Source organism: Schistocerca piceifrons, chromosome 2, assembly GCF_021461385.2.
Source record: "Schistocerca piceifrons isolate TAMUIC-IGC-003096 chromosome 2, iqSchPice1.1, whole genome shotgun sequence".
In the NCBI taxonomy this organism is placed as follows: Eukaryota; Metazoa; Arthropoda; class Insecta; order Orthoptera; family Acrididae; genus Schistocerca; species Schistocerca piceifrons.
Window position 1 is genome coordinate 889,244,686 of NC_060139.1, and position 17,594 is coordinate 889,262,279.

Genomic DNA, 17,594 nt, shown 5'->3' on the forward strand with positions numbered 1-17,594 from the left:
CAAACAAAATCAAATCAATACACAGTACAAAAGAGAAATCCGGGAAGTACAAGATCAATTGGCACAAGTAATACAAGAATTACATATTTCAGAGGACACTCGTGCTCCAACACGGGAAGAGGGACTTAGAAATACGGAAAAGCCACAAAATAATAACACAGGGCATTTTGGAAATTATGAAAGAAATTGTCAAGGTGCACCGAATTTTGAGATGGAACCGCCGACACGACATAACAATGACCGATATGCTACTCGCCGACACGATAATTTTGACTATAAGCTGTTCATTACTGCACATAAATTCAAAACATTTAAGAATTCTGACAACGACATTCATCCACATGCATGGATTCATTAATTCTCTCATTGTTTTCCTCCCAACTGGTCATTGGAGCACAGGTTAGAATTTATGTGTGGCTACTTGGAGAATGAACCAGCTGTAAGAATGCAATCGGTCATTCACGATTGTCACAGTGAAGGAGAATTTTATCATGCCTTCCTCTCAGCATATTGGTCTCAAGCTACACAAGACCGAGTAAAACATAGCATAATAATGATGAAACGTTTCGAACAATCTGAATTTTCCAGTCTTATGAAATATTTTGAAGACATGTTGCATAAGAGTCAGTATCTTTCAAACCCATACAGCCCCTCAGAACTCATCCGCATTTCCTTAGTCAAACTACCTGAACATTTACGACATATTATTTTGGCAGGACGTTGCAAAGACGACATTGAAGCTTTTCAGGGACTCTTACAATAAAAAAAAGACATATGAAACGTCCCCTTAGAACAATTGTACAAGACTGTGCTTAAATTGACACACAGTATTTTTAGCGCAACGCAATTTGACTTTCAAAAATCCCTACAAAGAATGGCCCTGACTAACATTAACATATACCCTTCACAAATCACTTACTTCACCAAAAATCTTCGTCACTCGAACTACTGCAATACAGCGAGTGCCACTACTGCCAGTTAAATAAAAGATTCAAACTACTGAAGGCACTAACTACTGATAGGCATAGTTAGCAAACAAAAGATTTTAATAGAGAACAAACAATGTATTTACCTTAATAGTGTCAAAAGTCATAATATATATAGCAGTTCATGACATCCAGTCTTACAAATTTCAAAGCTCCGCCATTTCTCTCCCCACAACCACCACTGCTGGCGGCTCACCTCCAACTGCGCAATGCTACGCGCTGTTAACAGCCAACAGCCCAACGCTACAATGGCGAGTATTACAACAATGCAAAGCAGCCACAGACTACACACAGCACAGCCAGTGATTTTCATAGAGAGCGCTACGTGGCGTTACCAATAAGAAAACATAAACAGCCTACTTACACACTTAGTCGCAACTGACTAACATAGAACGTGTGAATTTGTGTGTGTGTGTGTGTGTGTGTGTGTGTGTGTGTGTGTGTTCCACACGGGGCGATTTCCAACTAACTTGGTACACATACTGCGTTCTGCCGGACAACCATCATTGTGAGCATAAGAATAACCTACCCATTATAGTTAAGGAGATATGACATCACAAACAATGAGCCACATGAGGCATTACTTATAAATTTATTTCTTCTTTGCTGCTGACTCTACTCGCAACATTTTTCCCAGACAATATTCACATATGGCGCTGAGTGTACATGCACTCGTACATTGTTGTACGACGCATATGGACTATGCGTGGTACAACAATGTACGAGTGCATGAGATATGACGTCATAAACACTGAGATGCTTGAAGAAACGTCACATCATGCATAACCTTTAAATTTATTATTTCTGTGCTGCTAACTCTATTCGCAGTAAATGTCGCAGACAGAATCCACACAAGCGGTTAAAAGCACCTATAAGATTATGCTATGAAACACACGTATTTCAGGAGATATGACGTCAAAAAATAAGGGATGAGTGAAAAACTGCCGCATTATGCATACAGTTTTAATACATTTATTCTTTACAACTAAGATATTCCTACATTCGAGTCAACTTAGCGAAAATCTAGACACTTTGCAACATTTTGTCAGCTTTCAACTGCGAGACGCAAACAGCAGCAGGTGAAAACAATAACCATCTGTAGAAATACGAAGTTGCGTTACCACAGAGACGATTACAACATCGTATTGCAGAGAAGCAGAGCAGCTGCCCGCAACGTGCAGTAACTGTTTGGGATCATCTCACACCGGTGGGAGTACGTATAAGGTTTTCGTTTACAATAGACAATTGGCAAAAAACCGATCCAGTGCTGGGTTTGTTAACTGGTGTTTTATATTCTCAATTGTAAGCATTTTCCCACATACAACATTAATCACGAGTGTTTGCATGTCACACCTAACCATTTTGTATCACGCTTGTTTCATTATGTAATATTAGATGAACTCAGACACCGCTTTATTACTCCTCCTTACATAACGGGTGAATGGGGCAATGCTTCATCGCCATTAACTCCTTGCTCTCTTGGTGTCACTGCTAGTAACACCACACAGCCACCTCCGGTATTTCATTCTCGAATTCTGCTGCATAGTCTTCCATAAAATACAGCGAGAGGTAAGGCAGTGTATTATAACCAGGGATATTACGCTGCTCGTGTAGCGTGGCTTATGGAGTGCCATTGGAGCTGAGCTACATACGGGTAAATTCCGCGCATGTTAACCGACGTCGCTGTACTACGCGGCTGGCTCAGCGTGGATATCAGACGGTTTCCGCAACCGTTTAGCTGAATACTGGGGTGGCTGCTTGTCACCGCCTCAGAAAAAAAATCATGATATTAATACTCGAACACTGAAAACTGAAGTCCCTATTTATAGTATTAATTATACAAATAGGCCATAAAGGTGCGCAAAAGATCACGTATGTACGTAGCCATTAAGGGGAGGTTTACTATCTTTGGCCCGAAAAAAGCATGTTCTTTGAGAATTTTTTTCTCGAGATGTGTTATAGAGATCACTCTCAAATTTTGTCAAAGTCTTTATTGATATTTCCTCTACAAACTGGATTTTTTTCGACCGGAAAAGTGCCGTCGGAATGAAACAAAATTTTGATGTAGGCCTACACACGCGGTATGTCACAGGTCAGCCGGGTCGTCTGAAACAGAAATTGAGTTGACGTTAGTGAAGTATATAAGATTCTTTAGAGACCTCGCTGAAGTTATTTGGAACATAGGAAACGAAATGGCGGCCATTTGAAGAAAATAGGGTTTTTTCATCGACTTTTCGACTTCGTCGGACAAGTAAAAATATTTATAGTTGATGGATCGGAATAAAAGTGGTAGAACTCCTAGGCAATTTAGTTAGCTTCGTCGGAAACAAAGAATCATGCCAATCTGTTCAGTAGATTTGAAGTTACCATACCGCACGATAAAAAGAGTCATTTCGAGAAAAACGTGTTTGAAGTTTTGATTACATATAAATGCAATATTATGCAACTTACGTTCAATCTGCTGTTCCGGGTCCATAAACTAGTCCTTCCTCTTCCTCATGGAGGGAGTTCTGCCCGATCTGGGCCATCCTACGCTGCTCCAGAGCCGCTCGTACGGCCGGTGGCAAGCGGTTTTCGGCCGCTTGAATCCGGTGGTCGCAGGTTCGAATCCTGCCTCGGGCGTGGATGTGTGTGATGTCCTTAGGTTAGTTAGGTTTAACTCGTTCTAAGTTCTAGGGGACTGATGACCTAAGATGTTAAGTCCCATAGTGCTCAGAGCCATTTGAGCCAATCCGGTGGTCGTCCTAATGCTTGGCGAGCTGCTTCGAAGAGTCACAGGGTAACGTCCATCGTTGTCATGGTTTTCAGAATTGCTGAATACCCTTCGTTGAAGCTGCTCACTGCCAGTAAAGTCTCAATCACCACAGTGTTCGCTCCAGAATGCAAATGCTTGGGAGCTAACTTCCAAACACACGCGTTGAAACTTTCATTTGAATTTTGTGTGTTCCCTCCCAAGCACCGGTACAATAACTCGTCCTCCGAAAGAAAAAAAAAACTGGTGCGTGAAAAAGGCCGATTTCAGGCAGGTGCATTTTTTTTTCAACCACGAATAACAAACATTTCCGTTCCGTATTCGGAAAAACCGTTTCAGGGGTGGATTCTAAACACTTTTATGGATCCAAAAATGCAATTTAAAAAATCGATTTTTTGAACCAAAAGATAGTAAGCCTCCCTTTAAGAGAGGTAGGAGGAGGTATCTACACCTACATCGATACTCCGCAGTCCATTGTACGGTGCGTGGCGGAGGGCACCTCGCACCACTACCAGTCGTTTCCCTTCCTGTTCCATTCGCAAACAAGGGAAAATCGAGTGTCCATATGCCTCTGCATGAGCCGTCATTTCTCGTAGTTTATCTTCGTGGTCCTTATGCGCAATGAATATTGTAGGCAGCAGAATCGTTCGGCAGACAGATTCAAATGCCGGTTCTCTAAATTTCCTCAACGGTGTTCTTCGAAAAGAATGTCGTCTTCCCTACAGTGATCCCCAGTTGAGTTCCCGAAGCAACTCTGGAACACTTGCGTATTGTTAGAACCTGTCAGTAACGAACCTAGCAACACGCCTCTGAATTGCTCTAATGTCTTCCTTTATTTCGACCTGGTACGGATCATGAACACTCGAGCAATACTCCCGAACAGCTCACACTAGTGTCCTATACGTGGTCTCCTTTACAGATGATCCCCTTTCTGTGAATTTTCCCAATAAACCGACCATTCTCCCTTCCTGTCACAATACTCACATGCTTGTTCTATTTCATATCCCTTTGCAACTTTACGCCCAGATATTTAAACGACGTGACTGAGTGAAGGACACTACTAATGCTGTATCCGAACAATACGAATTTGTTTTTCCGACTAATCCGCATTAACTTACATTTTCCTACATTGAAAACTAGCTGCGATTCATTACACCAACTAGAAATTTTGTCTAATTCATCTTGTATCCTCCTACAGTTATTCAACTTCGACACCTTACCGCACACCACAGCACCATCAGTAAACAACCGCGGGTTGCTGTCCACCCTGTTGGTCAAATCAAGTGTGTACATAGACAATAACAGCGGTCCTATCACACTTCCCTGGGGCACTACTGACGGTATCCTTGCCTCTGATGAACACTCGCCGTCGAGGACAACATTCTGGGTTCTATGACTTAAGAACTCTTCGAGCCACTCACATATCTGTGAAACTATTCCATATGCTGGTAAATTCGTTAACAGCCTGTAATGGGGCACCGTGTCAAATGTTTTCCGGACATCTAGAAATGCGGAATCTGTCTGTTGCCCTTAGTCCATTGTTCGCAGTATACCACGTGAGAAAAAGGCAAGCTGAGTTTCACACGAGCTATACTTTCTAAAACCATGCTGATTCGTGGACGTAAGCTTCTCGGTCTCAAGAAAATTTATTATATTCGAACTGATAATAATTTCAAATGGTTCAAATGGCTCTAAGAACTATGGGACGTAACATCTGAGGTCATCAGTCCCCTAGACTTAGTACTGCTTAAATCTAACCGACCTAAGGACACCACACACATCCACGCCAAAATCAGGATTCGAACCTGCGAGCGTAGCAGCGATGCGGTTCCAGACTGAAGCGCCCAGAACCACTCGGCCACAGCGGACGGCTGAGAATAAGTAAGTACAAGGATTCCTCAGCAAACCGATGCTTAGGGATATTTGTCTGTAATTTTGCGGGTCCGTCCCTTTCCTCTTCTTATAGACAGGAGTCGTCTGCGTTTTTACCAGTCGCTTGGGACTTTGCGCTGGGCGAGAGATTCACGATAAATGCGAGCTATGTAAGGGGCCAGTGCTGTAGAGTGTGAAAAACCGAATTGGGATTCCATCCGGTCCTGGTGACTTATTTGTTTTCACCTTCTTCAGTTGTTTCTGTAAGTCAGGGATGCTTTTTACTATGTCGTCCGTATGGACGACATAGCAATAATTTGTACTATTCTACTAGGTGAACTATTTTTGAACGTGAAATTTAAAACTTGGGCTGTCCTTTCACTGTCTTCAACTGCCACACGAGACTGGTCAACAAGGAACTGAATAGAAGCCTTAAGCCCGCTTTGCGATTTTACATAAGACCAGAATTTTCTCGGTTCTCTGCCAGATCTTTCGCTAAGGTGTGACGGTCGTAGTAGTTGTAAGCTTCGCGTGTAGATCCTATCGCAGACGCACGAATCTCTACCAACGTTTGCGCGTTCCCTTTTGAACCGAGAGTGCAGCAGCCTCTGCTTTCTCAACATCTTCCGAATTTCGTTATTCCCATCTTTTGTCCACTTACTAGGCGCACAATTCTCCAGACCACGAGTTACAATCTGCTTAATCTTTGGGCATTACACCTCTACGTCCATCTTACTGGAACTAAGTGATGTCAGTTCATTGTCTAAGTGAAATACTAACAACTGCTTATCAGCTCTTTCTAGTAGAACATTCTCCTAGCATTCTCAACTGATTTATTAGTTTTTGTAACCATAGTTGCTATAATGACCTCATGATTGCTAATCCCCGTTTCTATACTGACGTTGTCCATAAGGTCCGGTCTATTGGCAGCTATGAAGTCTGAGATACTTCCTTTGCGTATGGGCTACCGAACTAGCTGCTCAAAACAGTTTTCAGAAAACTGTGTTCAAAAGTAGTTCGCACGACTGTCTGTACCCGCTGCAAAGAATACAAGGACATCCACGCCTATACATGGTCGGTTTAAGTTGCCTCCAAGTAGTAATGCATGATCTGGGTATTTAAGCGCTACTAACCGTAGAATGACTCTGTAACTGTCACAACAGAATCGGGTGGCCAGTAGAATCACCTAGACCTATTATACGCGACCAGATAACTTCACTGTCACACTCAACTTTAACCTCAATAGAGGAAATATTTATGTCAACTGCAATGAACGCTCGCTCTCCAATGGCCTCTAATCTATCTTTCCGATATAGCGGACGTACACATATAAGAAAATTTCCCTCTATCTCTCACACTGCTACCAACTTCCACGCCGCACGGCAACAAGATGCTATGGTAAAAATGACACTCGAAAATAACATTTAGTGAAATCGCATTAAGTGTTAGAACAAGTTCATTTGCCGTAAGACAAGCATACCGGGCACTTACAATAGCACAACTGCTAGGTCGCTGATGTTGTCAGCAGTGGAAAAGAAACCAGTGTAGCAACGAATCCTGAATGGGGCAACAGAGACTGTACATAACGTTGCTTATTGGCGTTCTGTTTCTCAGATACTTTTGTGTACAGTAAACGGAAATAAATAGCTGTTCATTTGCCGCCATTAGCACAAGATTTGAAGCAAATTCCTAACTGTCAATTTCTTCATTTTGAATAGCTGTGACTTCTCGTACTACAGGTTATGCCTCGAAGAACAACAATTACAAGTCGGACTGAAAGACAAAGAGCTAGAGCGGCAGAATTTTTACGTAGGAAAAGTTATAGAATTCAAGTGTACTTGATAACGATATTCTATTTTAGTTTTGAAAGATACATGTAAATGTGTACTGAACGTAAGTCCAAATAATTTTGAGTGTTATTATTGCTGTTTGATGTATTTCCAGTGGATATTTTGTAGGATAATGCAAAAAATTTCGCATCTGAAATTATTTTACGTGATACAACGGCAGTCACGTAATGTTATGGTAAGGAAAAAGTTAATTTGCCGCCGTTAACACAAAATTTATTTTTCCAGACATTTTATCAAGGTCTCTCTTCAAATGACTGAACATTTGGAGAATAATTTCTGTAACATTCGTAGATACAATGTAGAACTTGCTATAGTCAGTTATGGGACTGATATTTCTGGCACAGTTTCACGTAGAGTGTATAAGTTAAAAAAAAAAAAAGGGTTCAAATGGATCTGAGCACTATGGGACTTAACTTCTGAGGTCATCAGGCCCCTAGAACTTATAACTACTTAAACCTAACTAACCTAAGGACATCACACACATCCATGCCCGAGGCAGGATTCGAACCTGAACCGTAGCGGTCGAGCGGTTCCAGACTGTAGCAGCTAGAACCGCTTGGTCGCTCCGGCCGGCTATCGCTTTTAAGATACGCAACATTTTTTTTTTAAATCTACGTATGGTCGTTTACCACGTTTAGTGCAGCATGACATCGACCAATTGGTCGAATTTCGACCATAGGCGATGCTAGTACTTATAAGCAGCTGGAAACGATAATAGACGGAGTGGAGTTTCTGGGGATTCGCAGACAAATGGCGTACCATTGTCCTCCCATTGTATTAAGGTAACGTTGTGGAGTCAGGAGGGGCGTCAACGACAGAAACAAGTGCCCGATCTAATATGAACAAACACTCTTCATATAAACAATTTAATGTTGCGAAGACTACAGCCTGGTACAAGCCAGTTGTCTTAATGTCATCGACAGTGATATGCTGGCCATAGAATGAGACGTTAAGACGAAACGCTCTCGACGTTAAATTGTTTATTTGACGAGTGTTTACTCGTGTTAGATCGGGAACTTCATTCTGTCGCTGACGCCCCTTCTGAAACCACAATGTTGCCTTAATAGAATGGGAGGGTCGTCGTATGCCCTACATTTATTACTCAAGCAGTTTCTCAGTTTCTCGTTGTCCGCCCCCGGTAGCTGAGTGGTCCGCGCGACAGAATGTCAGTCCTAAGGGCCCGGGTTCGATTCCCGGCTGGGTCAGATTTTCCCCGTTCAGGGACTGGGTGTTGTGTTGTCCTAATCATCATCATTTCATCTCCATCGACGCGCAAGTCGCCGAAGTGGCGTCAAATCGAAAGACTTGCACCCGGCTAACGGTCTACCCGACGGGAGGCCCTAGTCACACAACATTTACATTTATTTTAGTTTCTCGTTGATAATCACGAGACTTAGTGATATTACCATCCAAGAGAAGTCATATGTATCGTCAGCCATCTGAAATACATTTCTGCACAAAAGGCATCCTCTGGATTTACACACATTACGGTCGTTCATTTACAGGGTGATTCCGTGGCGATGTTACAGACTGTCAGGGATGATGTAGAATAGTAAATGAATCAATTTGAGGTAAGGATCTCTGGTTCGGAAACGACCGAGTCTAAAATTATAAGCGAAAATACCTCTTGGCTTTTGACCTCTTCCACTCCATGCTCTTTGCTTTCCATACTTTTGGAGGAGACAGTATGAGACAAAACAAGTGAAAAAACATCAAATAAAAAGAGGCTCTAAAGCTCATATCTTAAGAGCTATGAGCACTTGTTCATCTTTTCTACTGTGGAACACATCTCTTCTACTGAACAAGTGGTTTTACCTCTGAACGCATGCGTTTTAGGATCCATGTTTATTTTATTTACATTTTATTGCCTTCATTGGACCACTCTATCCAACTTTATACAAAGGATTTTTCAGTTTCCTGTCAGCCCAGTACTTCTTCATTCTCTCGGATCTCATCCTTCTTTCTTCGTCGGAAAACGCCCTTCCTATTGTCTGTCTGTTTATTCTCGTGTGCAGTCTGGTTTGTTTGTGAGTTTCCTGATTTTGTCAGTTTTGTTTCTTAGGTCTTCCAATGTAATCTGTAGCTCATCCATATCTTCCTTGATTTCTGTAATCCACTTAATGTTGCAGTTACTATTCTACAATTTTTCTATTATTCTCCTAATGAACCTGTTCTCTGGTGTTCTGATTAGATGTCCGAAAAATGAAATACGTTTCTTCCTGATTGTACTCATTATCGGTTCCATTTCTACATCTACATTCATCCTCTGCAAGCCACCTGACGGTGTGTGGCGGAAGGTACTTTGAGTACTTCTACCGGTTTTCCTTGTAGACTTTCATTTGTAGCTACTCTCCAGTGTTCATCTTTCTGGATTGATTTGTTAATGCACACTCTGATGATTATTCTCTCTATTTTGAGTATTTTGTCTATTTGTGCATGTTTACTGGACAATTTTTTCTTCTTTCCATCCATATTAATTCTTCCCAAAGTATGAAAAACAAAGACCTTGCAGTACAAGAGGTCCGCAGTCAGGGGCCTTATAACGATTAAATCAAATAACTTTCGACTCGCTCGTTTCTAGGCCAGGGTATCTTACCTCAAATTGATCCACTTAGTCTTTTCTGTCATCCCGGAAAGGTTGTAACATCGTCCAGAATATATCTGTATATGAGCTGAACCCAAACTCCAACAAAATTTCGTAGGTTGTTCAGGGATATTTTGATATCACGGGCCTGTGGCTCATTACCGAATAACTGCAATTAGTTTGATTTCTTACTCCCATTTATCGTTGTATATTTGCACTGAAAACATTGTGAACTGTAAATATCGGGGTATGTACTGTGCCTTGTATGGAAACAAACTTGTCGTATTCACTCGCTGCATTGACAATAGTAATCGCCCAGTTTTCTCCTCGTCCTCAAGATTTCTTGCTCGGTTCTGTCTCGGGTTTGTTTTTCCGCCAACATTAGTTGAACCTGAATTTTGATGCACAGCAATACGAGTAACTTTATTAGACGAAGTACTGGCTGACTTGCACCTCTCATATGGTTTTAACGAATGCAGTCGGAGAGGGGCAAAACCACGCTACGGTGGTCTGTTTCCGCAGCGACTGCAACCACATCGTACTACGAGTTAAATGTATTCGCAGTTCCGAATATGATTACAGTTCATCTGCACACTGGTTTAGTGACAGTGAGAATTTGTGTTGGACCAGGATTCGATCCCGGGTTTCCCGATTACTGCGAGCGGCCGCTTTAACCACTTCGGCTATCCGAGCACGCCTCCAAAGTTCCATATTTCACTGTGTGTATGCGAGCTTCAGTCGCACCGTTGCTGTGATTCCCACTCAACGAGAAACTTCCATTATTGTTACTGCGGCCTTGTCTATACACGAGTCGAAACAAGGCCACCGGAGTAGACAACATTCCATTAGAACTACTGACGGCCCTGGGAGAGCCAGTCCTGACAAAACTCTACCATCCGGTGAGCAAGATGTATGAGACAGGCGAAATACCCTCAGGCTTCAAGAAGAATATAATAATTCCAATCCCAAAGAAAGCAGGTGTCGACAGATGTGAAAATTACCGAACTATCAGTTTAATAAGTCACAGCTGCAAAATACTAACGCGAATTCTTTACAGACGAATGGAAAAATTGATAGAAGCCCACCTCGGGGAAGATCAGTTTCGATTCCGCAGAAATGTTGGAACACGTGAGGCGATACTGACCCTACGACTTATCGTAGAAGAAAGATTAAGGAAAGGCAAACCTACGTTTCTAGCATTTGTAGGCTTAGAGAAAGCTTTTGACAAAGTTGATTGGAATACTCTCTTTCAAATTCTAAAGGTGGCAGGGGTAAAACACAGGGAGCGAAAGGCTATTTACAATTTGTACGGAAACCAGATGGCAGTTATAAGCGTCGAGGGACATGAAAGGGAAGCAGTGGTTGGGAAGGGAGTGAGACAGGGTTGTAACCTATCCCCGAAGTTATTCAATCTGTATATTGAGCAAGCAATAAAGGAAACAAAAGAAAAGTTCGGAGTAGGTATTAAAATCCACGGAGGATAAATAAAAACTTTGAGATTCGCCGATGACATTGTAATTCTGTCAGAGACAGCAAAGGACTTGGAAGAACAGTTGAACGGAATGGGCAGTGTCTTGAAAGGAGAGGATATAAGATGAACATCACCAAAAGCAAAACGAGGATAATGGAAAGTAGTCGAATTAAGTCGGGTGGTGCTGAGGGAATTAGATTAGGAAATGAGACACTTAAAGTAGTAAAGGAGTTTTGCTATTTGGGGAGCAAAATAACTGATGATGGTCGAAGTAGAGAGGATATAAAATGTAGACTGGCAATGGCAGGGAAAGCGTTTCTGAAGAAGAAAAATTTGTTAACATCGAGTATAAATTTAAATGTCAGGAAGTTCGTTTCTGAAAGTATTTGCGTGGGATGTAGCCATGTATGGAAGTGAAACGTGGAAAATAAATATTTCGGACAAGAAGAGAATAGAAGCTTTCGAAATGTGGTGCTACAGAAGTATGCTGAAGATTAGATGGGTAGATCACATAACTAATGAGAAGGTATTGAATGGAATTGAGGAGAAGAGGAGCTTGTGGCACAACTTGACAAGAAGAAGGGATCGGTTGGTAGGACATGTTCTGAGACATCGAGGGATCGCCAATTTAGTATTGGAGGGCAGCGCGGAGGATAAAAATCGTAGAGGGAGACCAAGAGATGAATACACTAAGCAGATTCAGACGGATGTAGGCTGCAGTAGGCACTGGGAGATGAAGAAGCTTGCACAAGATAGAGTAGCATGGAGAGCTGCATCAAACTAGTCTCAGGACTGAAGACAACAACAACAACAACAACAACAACAACAAATTATATGATGCACTATGCAGTGTCCTTCAAACGTGGATGCATTGAAAACACTAATACTACCACATAATATTAGTTTTATATATGGCGGTTGCCGTATTACTCCGTGGTTTCGTGCTGTACGATTTGACTGATTGAGTATTACTGGCATTTTCATTATTTTGAAGGTATTGCCACTGAAACATTGATATTTCGTTTAACAAGGAACACAAGTCATAATTACGTTATTACTCTGTAACAGGCTGCCAGACACCACGTGTCATGTATTCCGTAAAACTCAGAAAATATCCTTCAACAACCTCTGAAATTTTGTTGATGAATTTCTGCTTCACACTAAATTTCTGCTTCACGCTATATGCAGGGTGTCCCATATATCTTGATCACCACAGACAACTTTACTTTTCTTTTGATGTGTTTGAAGACAGGAGTAATGCCACTCAGGCGGAGAAACAGGCAGACAAACTCTACATAGAGCGATCTCCTGACAAAAATCTACCTTCTCGACGGATTTTTTTCTCGTGTTATTGTAACGGTTCAGGAAACGGGAATGAAAGAGAAGTAGTTATGATGGTTTTTAATCGACTGCCGTTACTTTACACAATATATCATGTGAATGTGCTACAGTACTGAACCACAAATAAAAATATTGTCAATAAGTAAATATTATTGAAGTTACTGTTTTTCTACGTCACATTCTCCATTCATGAGTAATATTTCTACGCTTTCTTCGTTGTTGTAGACTTCACTCTCCCAACTCTCAACTGAAGACAGCTAACTGAATGACCGGTATGCATTTTTTCTTGTTTCCATTTGTTTACTGTCAACTCCAACAAGTGGACAAGTTACGTTACTCCATGTAGTGTCAAAGGCAATTTTATGTTACGTTTTTAATAACAGCGTGTTTACGTGAATGGCACACTGCGATACTTTTTTGAACAGGTCTCGAGGAGCGGTAGTGGATCACCGAATAAATAATTTGAGGTGACATTTGAAAAATATGTACTGCAGATTAATTGCTTGTATCAAACAAAGTTTCAAGAAAGGCAGTCATGCTGATTGATGTCATCTTGGTTGATAAACTATATTAGCATTACACATATATTTTGATTCTGGGCAGAAAGATCTATGCGTTGGTTAAGATGAATTGGGCACCCTGAATACAATGCCCCTAGTTTTCCTCTTGAAGACACCCTCACAAGGAGACGGACGTACAAAATTCTGACCGCCAGTGAGGTCATAGTCGATTACTTGCCTATCCTCTCCAAGTAAGCTAACGCACTATGTTGATGTGTCTGAAGCAAGTTGGACAGTGTTCGTTTGTTAAATCACAAATTTCGTTTTCCTGTCAAAGAAACAGAGCATTCAATAGAATGTCTCGTAACACGATATACTGCACCGGATCCTGGTTGACGGAAATAATAAACGTTATACTGACAAAGAATACAATTATAAGACTTAAATATAGCACAGTCAATAATTGCAAAAGTTATGGCAGCACTATGTAACCAATATGAGGCAAGTTACATTTTAGTTAAGGAGCAGTGGTAACTATCAAGACTTGAAATCCTTCGAATCGCCACTCAAACTATTGAAAGGTCCATAATTGCGTACAGAAACCACATGATGAGCTTAAAAAGAACATAACTATTATTCTGCGGGTATTCATAATGAACAACATCTTTCAGATCGTCCACAATCTTTTACAGGAACTGTGGTACCAATAATGGCAGTGTTAAAACTATTATTAATTGCTTGATCACGACATATCTTTGGAAAAAATATTAAATAAAGTAATTCCATTAGCTGCAATGCCTATGACAACACCGTGTAACAGATAAGTTCCCAGTTACATTTAAGTGATAATAATAGAAACTTGCTTTCTAAATAAAGAATGATGAACTTAAAAAAGCTTCTCGGGTATTGTGCGGGAATTTGTGATCACTAGCATTTTTAGGATTGTCCATAATATTTTAAGGTATTAATAACGCCTGTGTTATTTTTACTAATTGCTCGATCACGACTTTCCATCTCTGGAAATTTGTTTTCGCATTCATTTGAGAGTAGCAAGGGCAGAAAATAAATTTAATTTTTGGATTTATCGTGAACCAAAACAATCGGATGCAACAAAAGGTCGTACTGTTTTGGTATGGTAGCACGCCCATGTAAGCTTCCGTTGTATGAAACAGAAATACAACGACAATTATGCGTTCTCAAACAAGTGGCTGTAGCAACCGCTCGCAAGAGAGGCTTAATTCCACAGATTCTCAAAAAATACAAACACCACAGAAATTCATATGAGGATAAAAGGTTTATTGAGCCAAGTATTATATGAATATTACAGAAATGTTAGCGCACGCTTTCCATAAGTAGTACATAGTTACATTTTGGACAACAGGCCAACTGAAATTTAAACTAAGGAGCATGAGGCGGGGGTCCGAGTGAAAGGAAGTACAAATCGTCTGGCGTGCATGGATTAATATGCAAGTCTTATTGATGTGTCGACAGAAGTGCCGACACAGTGTGGTTTGAGGGGACCGCAATGCACGCTATAAGCTCACGAAGGATGACGTGAGGTCTGAAACAGGATACGTAATGAATGCTATAAGGAAAAGTACGTAGCTTCTGGAATACTTAACTTTAATCCATCCTTGTTGTACATCTGGAGATTGTGGGATACAAGTGAGACTCTTTAGATACAAGCTATGTAAGGCTAATGGCGCCTTGCTAGGTCGTAGTCATTGACTTAGCTGAAGGCTATTCTAACTATCTGCTCTGCAAATGAGCGAGGCTTCGTCAGCGTGCATCGCTAGCTACGTCGTCCGTACAATTGGGGCGAGTGCTAGTACGTCTCTCTAGACCTGCCGTGTGGTGGCGCTCGGTCTGCTATCACTCAAAGTGGCGACACGCGGGTCCGACATGTACTAATGGACCGCGGCCGATTTAAAGCTACCACCTAGCAAGTGTGGTGTCTGGCGGTGACACCAAACTTATAATGGGTTTTATATAGGCCAAGCTGGTCATAATCTTGGTACTGGGTATAAAGAACATATTAATCTAAACAATAAGACTGCTTTTACCCAACATTTACGTAGCACAAAATATGCAGCAGGTAGTACTGAAAATGCTGCTAAAATTATACGCTCGGTGGTTAAGGGGATGAAATTAGATATATTATAGGAGTGGGATAGCCGAAAATATTACCGAATGAGCAGTTTGAATTTAAGAAGAATAGTTTTTTACTTTATTTAATGAAGCGATTGACTGAGTACAGCAATCAGCTGACGGCGGTAGCGTAAAGGCTCAGTGATCTGCAGGCTGCAAGTATTTGCGGTGGTGTCTGTTGCTGTTGTCAATATAGTATAAAGTTTTTCAATATTTTAACCAAGTATACAATATTTCTTTCAGAAATTTGGAACGGTATAGGAATTTTTAAAATATAAACTGTAAAATTTGCAATTGCGACAGCGCGTATGGCTATTGCAGGTACAATAGTGTTATGGAGACAGTTTTAATTTTTAACCACGTGTCCAATGTTACAACAACTTTTTACGGAGACTGGAATAATTTTATAAGTTTGTTTGTAAACAGAAAATAATAATAGTTGCGGTGTCCGTACGGGAATGTAATTGTGAAATTGAGAGGCACACGCTGAGAGGTATGACTTGAAATAAGCTGAGACATATTGGAAGGGTGGCATGATGTCAGCCCCCGTGAAACCATACTGAACACCGATGTACATCAAGTATACTCAACCACATTTGCTCAGTTGGCCTAGTGTATGACAGTCAACTGTGCCAAGGACGTGCAGTTCTAACGTATACTCTAGGAAAACAGGAAAGCTCTTACCTATTACACTGGAACTATTTTACAACCACATATAAAACGCAGGTACGTCATAGTCGTTGTCATGAACTGTGATCTGTGTGTAGCAGATATCTCGCAGCTTTTTATGTATGTTAATGATATGTATTAATGTTTTTACCAATGATGTACTTTTCAGCATAGGTAATGGTTCGAAACTGAACGACTCGTTCGAAACTAGTCCCTCTTAAGGAATGCATTTGCAGCTATGACTTGAAACTTAAGAAATAATAAAAAGTAGTTGATGCTTCCTTCTGCGAAGACAGAGATTTGGAATCCACAAATTTATTTTCTATTTTTGTATGTGTCATGTCAATCTGTACATCGTATTTGTTGGTTGTCTTGGCTACGACGCTAGAACGGAAACTTCGGCAGTTAAGTGCAACTGAAGGGTGGGAGGAAGTTTAGGGTTTAACGTTGCGTCAACGAAGAGACCACTCGGGAAAGAGCACGAATTCCGGTGGGACTAGAATGTGGGAGGCAATCGGACGAGCCCTTTTTAGAAAAGCTATTCCGACTTTTGCCTCAGTCGTTCTACGTAAAGCCCACATCTAGATGTCTGGGCAAATACTGGACAGCACGCCTCTAACTGCAAGTCTGTGCATTAACTACTGTGTAACCTCGCTCAGTGCTATTAAAGGCCGGCCGGAGTGGCCGTGCGGTTCTAGGCGCTACAGTCTGGAACCGCGTGACCGCTGCGGTCGCAGGTTCGAATCCTGCCTCGGGCATGGATGTGTGTGCTGTCCTTATCTTAGTTAGGTTTAAGTAGTTCTAAGTTCTAGGGGACTGATGACCACAGCAGTTAAGTCCCATAGTGCTCAGAACCATCTGAACCATTTTTTGCAATTAAAGAATAACAATAAAAACGATATAATTTGCATGGCGAACAGTGGCAACAGAGACAATGAAAAGACAGAAGAAAGAGGCGGGGAATTATTCTTGTGGTTGACGAACATGGAAAGTTCGTCCTATTTGAGTCTACTATGTCAGCAGTGATAGACAGGGTGTATATAATTTTACTGGTGACTGAGAACAGTATACTGAACAACACTGCGTGACTGTTTACTTCGTTAGCACATTAATAATTGTAGCTATTAGGAATAGCATGTTTCAGTTTGGTTAGTACTGTCACGCCATTAATTCTTATTTTATCCTGAGAAGGAGATCAGGTGTTGAAGTGTGAATGCGTGGACGCGAAACGGTTAGCCTATACTGGCATGCGTAGTCCATTTACGCTGCAGTCTGGAACCGCGAGACCGCTACGGTCGCAGGTTCGAATCCTGCCTCGGGCATGGATGTGTGTGATGTCCTTAGGTTAGTTAGGTTTAACTACTTCTAAGTCCTAGGGGACTAATGACCTCAGCAGTTGTCCCATAGTGCTCAGAGCCATT